The 7,268-nt window shown below is 40.7% G+C and overlaps 1 long non-coding RNA gene across 1 annotated transcript in view; it reads right to left on the reverse strand.

Moving 5' to 3' along the window:
* Window positions 1-6,933, reverse strand: part of LOC138806196 (uncharacterized) — a 61,737-nt gene extending 54,804 nt beyond the window's left edge. Inside the window, exon 1 of the long non-coding RNA XR_011365735.1 lies at window positions 6,851-6,933. This is a non-coding gene — a long non-coding RNA (uncharacterized lncRNA). The remainder of the gene's footprint in view (window positions 1-6,850) is intronic.
* Window positions 6,934-7,268: the final 335 nt, after the last annotated feature.

The following is a 7,268-nucleotide window of genomic DNA, read 5'->3' on the forward strand; positions in this document are numbered from 1 at the left end:
ACATCAACAGGTGATTGAGGCTGGGAGGGAGGGGGATGGGGGGGGCAGAGTCTGAATGGACTGCCTTTCCCTTGTTGCAGATCTGCCCCCAGGCAAGTTTAGAAAGAGATGACTCCAGTCTCCAGTTGGCCTTCCTCCCAAAACTCACCAAACTCCTCACTCTTCATCCTAGGTGACTGTAGTCTTGCATCCACATGCTGATGATCGTATAAACTATTTATTAAATTGAACTCCAGGAAATGGAAATATGTTTTTTCCCTTTAAATCATGTTTGTTTGTTTATCTCTCTTTGGGAGAGTAAGGGGGACACAGAAATGGAGGGACAAAGGTGAACAAATGCAGCAATGATACTTCCTAGACACTATATTCAAAATGAACTAGACAGCATGTAGGTTGTGAAAGGAAAAACTGGGAGAGAGCAAGGGAAAGGGTTGACATTGTGCAAAGAGAAATGGACTCTTTATTTGACTTAATGTAATTGTAACCTCTCTGTACATCACATTTTAATAACAATAAAAATGCACGAAAGAAAAAATAGTTGTAAGGGCATGGGAAAAAGACTAAAGAGAAAAGAATGGGAAGGAGAACTAAAGAGTCCTTTGTCCTCAGAAAAGGGGTATGTTCAAGCCTGCAGCTCTACTGATCAACTCCATCAGCTGGGTGTTAGGAGAAAAATGACAAAATGTTATCAGTACTGTGTGGTGTTGAGTGTTGAACAAATGACTTTTGTGTGCTAAGCAAAGTGATGTAGCTCAGTGGTAGAGCACTGGCTTAGTATTAGTGAATGTCTGGGTCCCATCTCTAACACAAAAAAGAAAATCCAGAGAGAGAGAGAGAGAGAGAGAGAGAGAGAGAGAGAGAGAGAGGAAACAACAAAAGAGATTCACAATTCACATTAAAATATAAAGTCTTGTGATCCTTCCAAAGGTATTTCAAATTAGACAAAAAATGTGTTACTGAGAAAGTAAACTCGTAATTTATTTACTATAACACAGTCCATTTTAAAATAAGTAAGTTTAAACCTAAAGTATAGTTTCCTTTCCAAGATGAGAATGTTTCTAGCCCAAGCAAACTGTAAATTAATAATGAAATATTTTCAAATAGCAGATAAAAATAGGCAAATAAAATGAGTGCTTTAGACTGAGTTAATTTCAGCTGTCTCCAATTCTATCACTTTTGCGGGTTTTTTTATCCTTGTTCTCCATCCCTATAATGTTCACATAAACAACGGAAGAGTTTACATATTTTAATTCTTAACACTTGCAAATAAATCCATGAGACAAAAAAATGCAGCTCTTCTTTTTCTTTTAGCTCATCCTGTTGCCTATTTCCCTAAGTAGCTAGGAGGTATAAGCTACTCTACCTGGTTTCTTTTGCTGAAATTTATTAAAAGGAAACTGCATGGTGCTATTTAAATGGAAAATAAATAATTGCTCAGATAGATAGATAAATAGAATCTGAAAACTTATTAAAAAAATCAACTGCCTTTATACAGAGAAATGTCCCTAATAGTTTATCAACAGTATTTCTAAAACCTATGCAAAGCCAAGGAGTAGTTGCCAAATGACCAACGATAGTTCCTTCTAAACGATTAATGCTTCGTTACCCTCTCCTAGATTATTACCCTCTTGCTAGATTATTAGGCTTTGCCAGAGAACCACGAAGACATCCAGGTACCAAGAACAAAGAAAGGTTTATTGCCGGGAAAGGGGCCGGGAAGACCCCTTCTCACAAGGGAGAAGTGAGAAGAAGACCTGACTATTGTCTGAGGTGCCCTATATAACTCAGGAGGTCTAGGAGGGGCTAGAAGGGGCTAGGCAGTGGAGACCCTGGTGTGGACACGTGGGCCAGGGGCTTCATCATGGCAGACTAGGATTTGTGGCTGCTGTCCAAATAGTAGATAAGGGGCCCTGCAGCTGCCTAGACTCTAAGGGGCTCTTGTTGCCTTATATGATGGTAGCTGCCCCAGAGAAGTGCCATCCCAAGGTAGAGGGTGTTGGAGGCTGATAATTTATTGCCTTTACTAAATGGGCCTAGGGGTGCGTAGGAAGGGAGCATGCTAAGATGTGAAAAGGAGAAGGAGTGTGCTAAGCTATGGGAAGGGAGGTCATTTCGCTAACATGCACTAAGCCCTGGTCACCAATGCAACACCACCATGCTCAGTTCCCAACAGCACTCTGTGTGTCTCTGTGGGGCCTGCTTTAACAAATTCCACAATCAGATGGTTTCCTACTATACGTTCATTGTCTCCAAGTCCTGCAGCCCAGAAATGTAAAGCAGAAGTGTCCACAGGCCATGCTCTTGAACATGACAAGAAGCAATCTCTCCTTCCGGTGTTGCTGGAGTACCTGGCTTTCTTCAGTTGATAGGTGCTACACTCCAGCCACCTTTGCCTTTTTCCCTGCGGCTTCAAGCCAGGTCCTGGGAAGTCAATGCCAGCTGAGCTTCAAAAGTTCTAACCTCATTGCAGATTGACTTATGTAAGCGCTTAGGTAACCACGCTTTGCTCTCTTCTGCTCTAAGAAGCCCCGTCTCCGCTCAGCCCTATCCAGATCCATAGCCAGCATCACTGGGACCCGCCCCTACTCTCCTGCTGGAAGATATCAATTCTTTCTAAGCTCCAAGCACCCTGTCTGTAAAATAAAGGTATAATTGTACTTACCCACATTGGTAACAGCTGGCGGTTATATAAATTATGCATAGAAAATATTCGGCACAGCTTGGGCACCTACTTTCAATAAATGTCTGCAAAAAGAATGGCTGCCAAATGCCCGTTGTGATATGGAGATGTAGCGAAGAACATCAGGGAGAATCACTTCGGTAGTTTTCTTGAATCCCTAAGGTTTCAGAATACAGTGCTATCCTCATACAGTGCTAGGCTTTCATTTCTAATTAGATCCTGATCTAATTTCCTCAACAGTAGGAGAGAGAAGCTGAGCACCCAACAAAGCTTTGGCGATGCCAAAGGCCACAAGAGACAGCCTTACAATTTCCCTAAGGGTCCACAGGGCCTCAATCGGAAGACTCAGTAAACTCTCAAATTAGACACCTCTTAGACGGGCTTCATTCCTGAAACAAAGCCCATGCTAATAAGTTGCTTCCTCTCTGCTTCTCTACTCCTATCACCTCCTTTCAAATGTCAGTGCTAAATCCTCAGTAGGAGGACTTAATAATCTTGAAGGTGGGCACAGATAATGTGGTGACAATGCAGCTTAAATTAAGCATAATGAAGTTGTTTTTAGAAGTGAATTATACTGAAATACCATTTGTTTTCCTTCCCTCACCTGGCCAAGAGGATGAATGACATTACATCTTATAATTAAGTTTATCAACCCTTGAACACCAAGTTTTCCTATTTTTCTAAATTTCAATACCACCCAAAATAAAAAGAATTAAATATTCTTAAAGAAAAGGAGATTAATCGTATTAATTCCCTATAGTGAATATAAAATTCTGTAGAATATAAAGCAATTCTTAGTGTTTTGTTTCCTAGGCTCAGAAAATCAGAACTAAGCCCAGTACTAAACTCAGTGCAAAAATTTAGCAATTGTCCTGACATGAGTTTTTTGTATCATTTTCTAGTACCTTCCTTCTGTTCTCTGTTCTTTCTGATCACTTTCTTCTCCACGGCCTTTAATTATATAATCTTTTACTTATTCTCCTATTTGCTGAGATCCTCTAAGAACTACAAATCGATAACTGAAAAGGGAGAATGATGGAAGACATGACAGATATTGATCAAGACTCATTGCATTCACAGTCTGACTTATGGAATTGTAACCTCTTTGTACAAAGACTTAATAAAAAAATAAAGAAAACAAAATTAGTAAAGTGAAAATGGAAGGCCATTGTAGGCTAAACTGTGTCCATTCCAAATTCCCATGCTGAAGCTGGAAAGCCTAGCTTCTCAGAAAATGACTGTACTTGGAAATAAGGATTTGAAAGTGATATTCTGGTTAAAATAGGGTCTTTAGGATGAGCCTTAATCCACTACGGTCAGTGTCCTAAGCCGATGAGATTAGGACACAGACCACCCTGACAGAAGAGTCAGGGTACCATGTGAGGACAGAGAAGGTACACACACATATTCCAGCCAACGAAGAAGTCTCAGAAAACACATCTGTACTCCTCTACCCCAACATCTGGACCTTGGACTTCCAGTAAGAAAATGAACGTCCCATGTAAACAAAACTATTTATTCTATGGGTATTTTACTAGGGAAAATCTAGTAAATTAACACAAAGGCACAACTCCTTTGACAAATGACTCAACATGTAGGGAGAAAGACAGGTAGGATCACAAAATGACAGTGTGTGTGATCATTTCTCTGACATATGTAAGCATGAGAGGGAAAGAGCTGTCCAGATTGAGGGTGGATCACTCAGAGAAGGCTTCTGGGAGAAGAAGCTGGCCTTCCAGCCTTAAGGAAGGATAGCTTGTTCCTTCATCATGTCTAAGACAGTGACAGAATCCACACACACAAGTTGTTTGAGAGAGTACCAGACAGAGGTTTGTTCTAGCTGAAGTGGGAGAAGTTATCAAAGAAGGTAGAGAACAGGGGAGAGAAAGGAGAAAGAACAAGGTCAGAGTTTAGACACCAGGCTCAGTCTTTTGGTCTTGTCCAAGATGACAAAGTGTAAGCAGGAGAGAGAGAGAATCAAAGGTTAATATGGAAAGGGATTGAAAATGGATGGAGTAGAGTGAACCTGCAGACAAATGACCTATTACAAGGCTATAGAAACCATCTAGGGGAGGAAAATAAAGGTCTGGATGAGTGGTACTGTGGCCAGGCAGGATTCCTGGGCCAATGGGTGGGATCATGAAGAAGCAGAGGATGTTGGGGATGCTCTTATAGACTTATAGAATAGGTTGCAGGGCACCATTGACTTTGAATAGGAGTATCTAGAGGGTAGTGGAAGTGGCTAGATGGACTCTAAGTGGCACACACACAGAGAAAGAGAGTGATGCCAGAAATTTGGGGGAGGTGGTGGGAACACTAATGAACATGAGGTTTCTTTTGAGGCGTATCAATGTCCTGAAGTTAAGAGTGTTGATAGTGGCACAGTCTGTAAATATTCTGCAAGCTATGCGATTAATAGCATATAATTTATGCTTGTGGATCTATCTGCAATTGATGCTGAGTAAATTGTATCTCATTTGAAAAATAAAAAGCAGTTCTGGGCACACAAAAAAAGAAATCAACAGAATTGATGGTTGGTGTCATGAATGAATTTTCCCAAGGAAAGAAAATGATGCTATGTTATGATTTTAACTCTAAAATCCTCAAGTTGCCTTTGAAATTAGCCAAAATATAAACAATGAATAAACGCCGTGCCTGGCTTTTTGAGAATGGGCACTCTTTCAGAACATCTATTAGGCCTTTCATAATTTCATATGACAACCTTAGATAAAATGTCAGACAGCAGCACAAAAGCAAAGCTTGCAGCAGACAGCCCTCACTTGCGCAAGCTCTGTGCTGCTACTAACTCTGCTTTATAGTTTGTTCATTTCACTATTGGTATAGCCTCCATGAGAGGCTGTTAGCTACTGAAACAGGGTTGCTGAGTTCCCATCATTGTGGAGAATTGATATCGAAACAGCAAATAGGTGTAAACAGACAGGATTTCTATTCCAGGGATGCAGTTTAAAAACCCCACAGTGCACAGGACGACCACCATAACAAAGAATTACCCAGCACAGCACGTGCACAGTACCACAGTTGAAAATCATGGCCTTAAAGTATTGTTGGCACATAAAGTCATAATGCTAATCAAAGATACATGTTTAGAATCATATATGTGTAATAAGTTGCTGTAATGGGATCGGGTTGGAGCAGGACTTAGACAAGTTCATACCAATCTCTTCTAAATTTGGCTTGAAAAAGTCCCAACATTTTATTTTACTATTTATTTATTGTCTTTTGGTTTTACTGGGGTTTGAACTCAGAGCCTTGTACTTGTTAGGCAAGCACTTTACCACTTGAACCACCCTGCCACCCTCTGAATCTTTTTTTTTTGCTTTAGTTTATTTTTCAGTTAAGATCCCATCCATTTTTTATTTCTTAGGCCATTCTCAGACCTCAAACCTGCTACTCTGCTTCCTATGTAGATGGGATTACATGTTTAAACCACCATATCCAGACTGGTTTTCGAAATAGAGTCTCACTAACGTGGCCTTGAACCATTATCTTCCCATCTCTGTCTCTTGCTTAGCTGGGATTATAGACATGCATCAGTATGCCCAAACCTCCAACATTCATTTTAAATTGCCCAAAGGGCAATGCATATGTACTCTATGTAATTTGATGCTTCCCTTTTTGCTCCTGCTCTCCTATTGTGTCCACTCCAGTCACAGCCTGCATAATTGGGAAAGTTTAACACCAGAGATCCTCCTCCTCTTCCTCTCAAGTCTATGGTAAATCCTCCACCAGGACATCTCAATTTGCAGAGTAAATTGAAGAAATGTTAGCTTTGCCTTTTCCATCGTCTCTGTTTAAATTAGAAAGTGGAGACATTAGTAATATGAATTTGTGGCTGCTCAAAGTTTGGCACATCTGTAAAAGTGTCACCTCATTAAATGGGTTTTATATGAACATGAAATCAGCTTAATTATCTTGACCATCTGAGCTATAAAAATTTTTCCCAACAGGATTTCCCGTAAACCCTGGGGCAAACAGCAAGCTAATTTAACCACTTAATTGCCTTCCTCGTAAAGCAGAACCCTATGACCTTCAGTTATTTCCTCCTTGGCAATAAAGACGAAAACCTACATTCAGACCCTGTTGGAAGAAGCGATCAGATGACAGAAAGGAGCTCAGTTTTGTGCTCTCGGAAGGTAATTCTTCTCTTACCATTTCTGCTGATGGGAATGGAGCCTTCTGTTCTTTAGCCTCAGGGCCCAGGAGGATTTGAAGATATTTCTTCTCCAATTTTCTGTAGAGTGTGATAAGCCTGGGCGTGTATGTTGACAGCTTAGAGACTGGAGACAAAGCCTTTGTTCCTGAGCCTTCTGCAGCTCAGGGCTGCCCTTCCTCCATGGGAGCCATTTGGCAAGAGTCTGGTAGCTTCCAGGATAGCATGACACAGCAATCCCGGGTTCAGATTTTTTGTTCCAAAAAAGGAATTAGTGGACCCTATGTTGTAGATCCTCGTGTGGAATCGAGAATTTTACTTTTGATTTCTCATTGCCCATGTGACTAACAGCTATTCATTACAGTAGTCTATGAATTTAAAGAAAGGAATAATGGAGTGAAGAGCAAATGAGTCCAC

The sequence above is a fragment of the Dipodomys merriami genome, unplaced genomic scaffold (assembly GCF_024711535.1).
Source record: "Dipodomys merriami isolate MVZ:Mamm:240054 unplaced genomic scaffold, mDipMer1.0.p SCAF_4, whole genome shotgun sequence".
NCBI classification, from domain to species: domain Eukaryota; kingdom Metazoa; phylum Chordata; class Mammalia; order Rodentia; family Heteromyidae; genus Dipodomys; species Dipodomys merriami.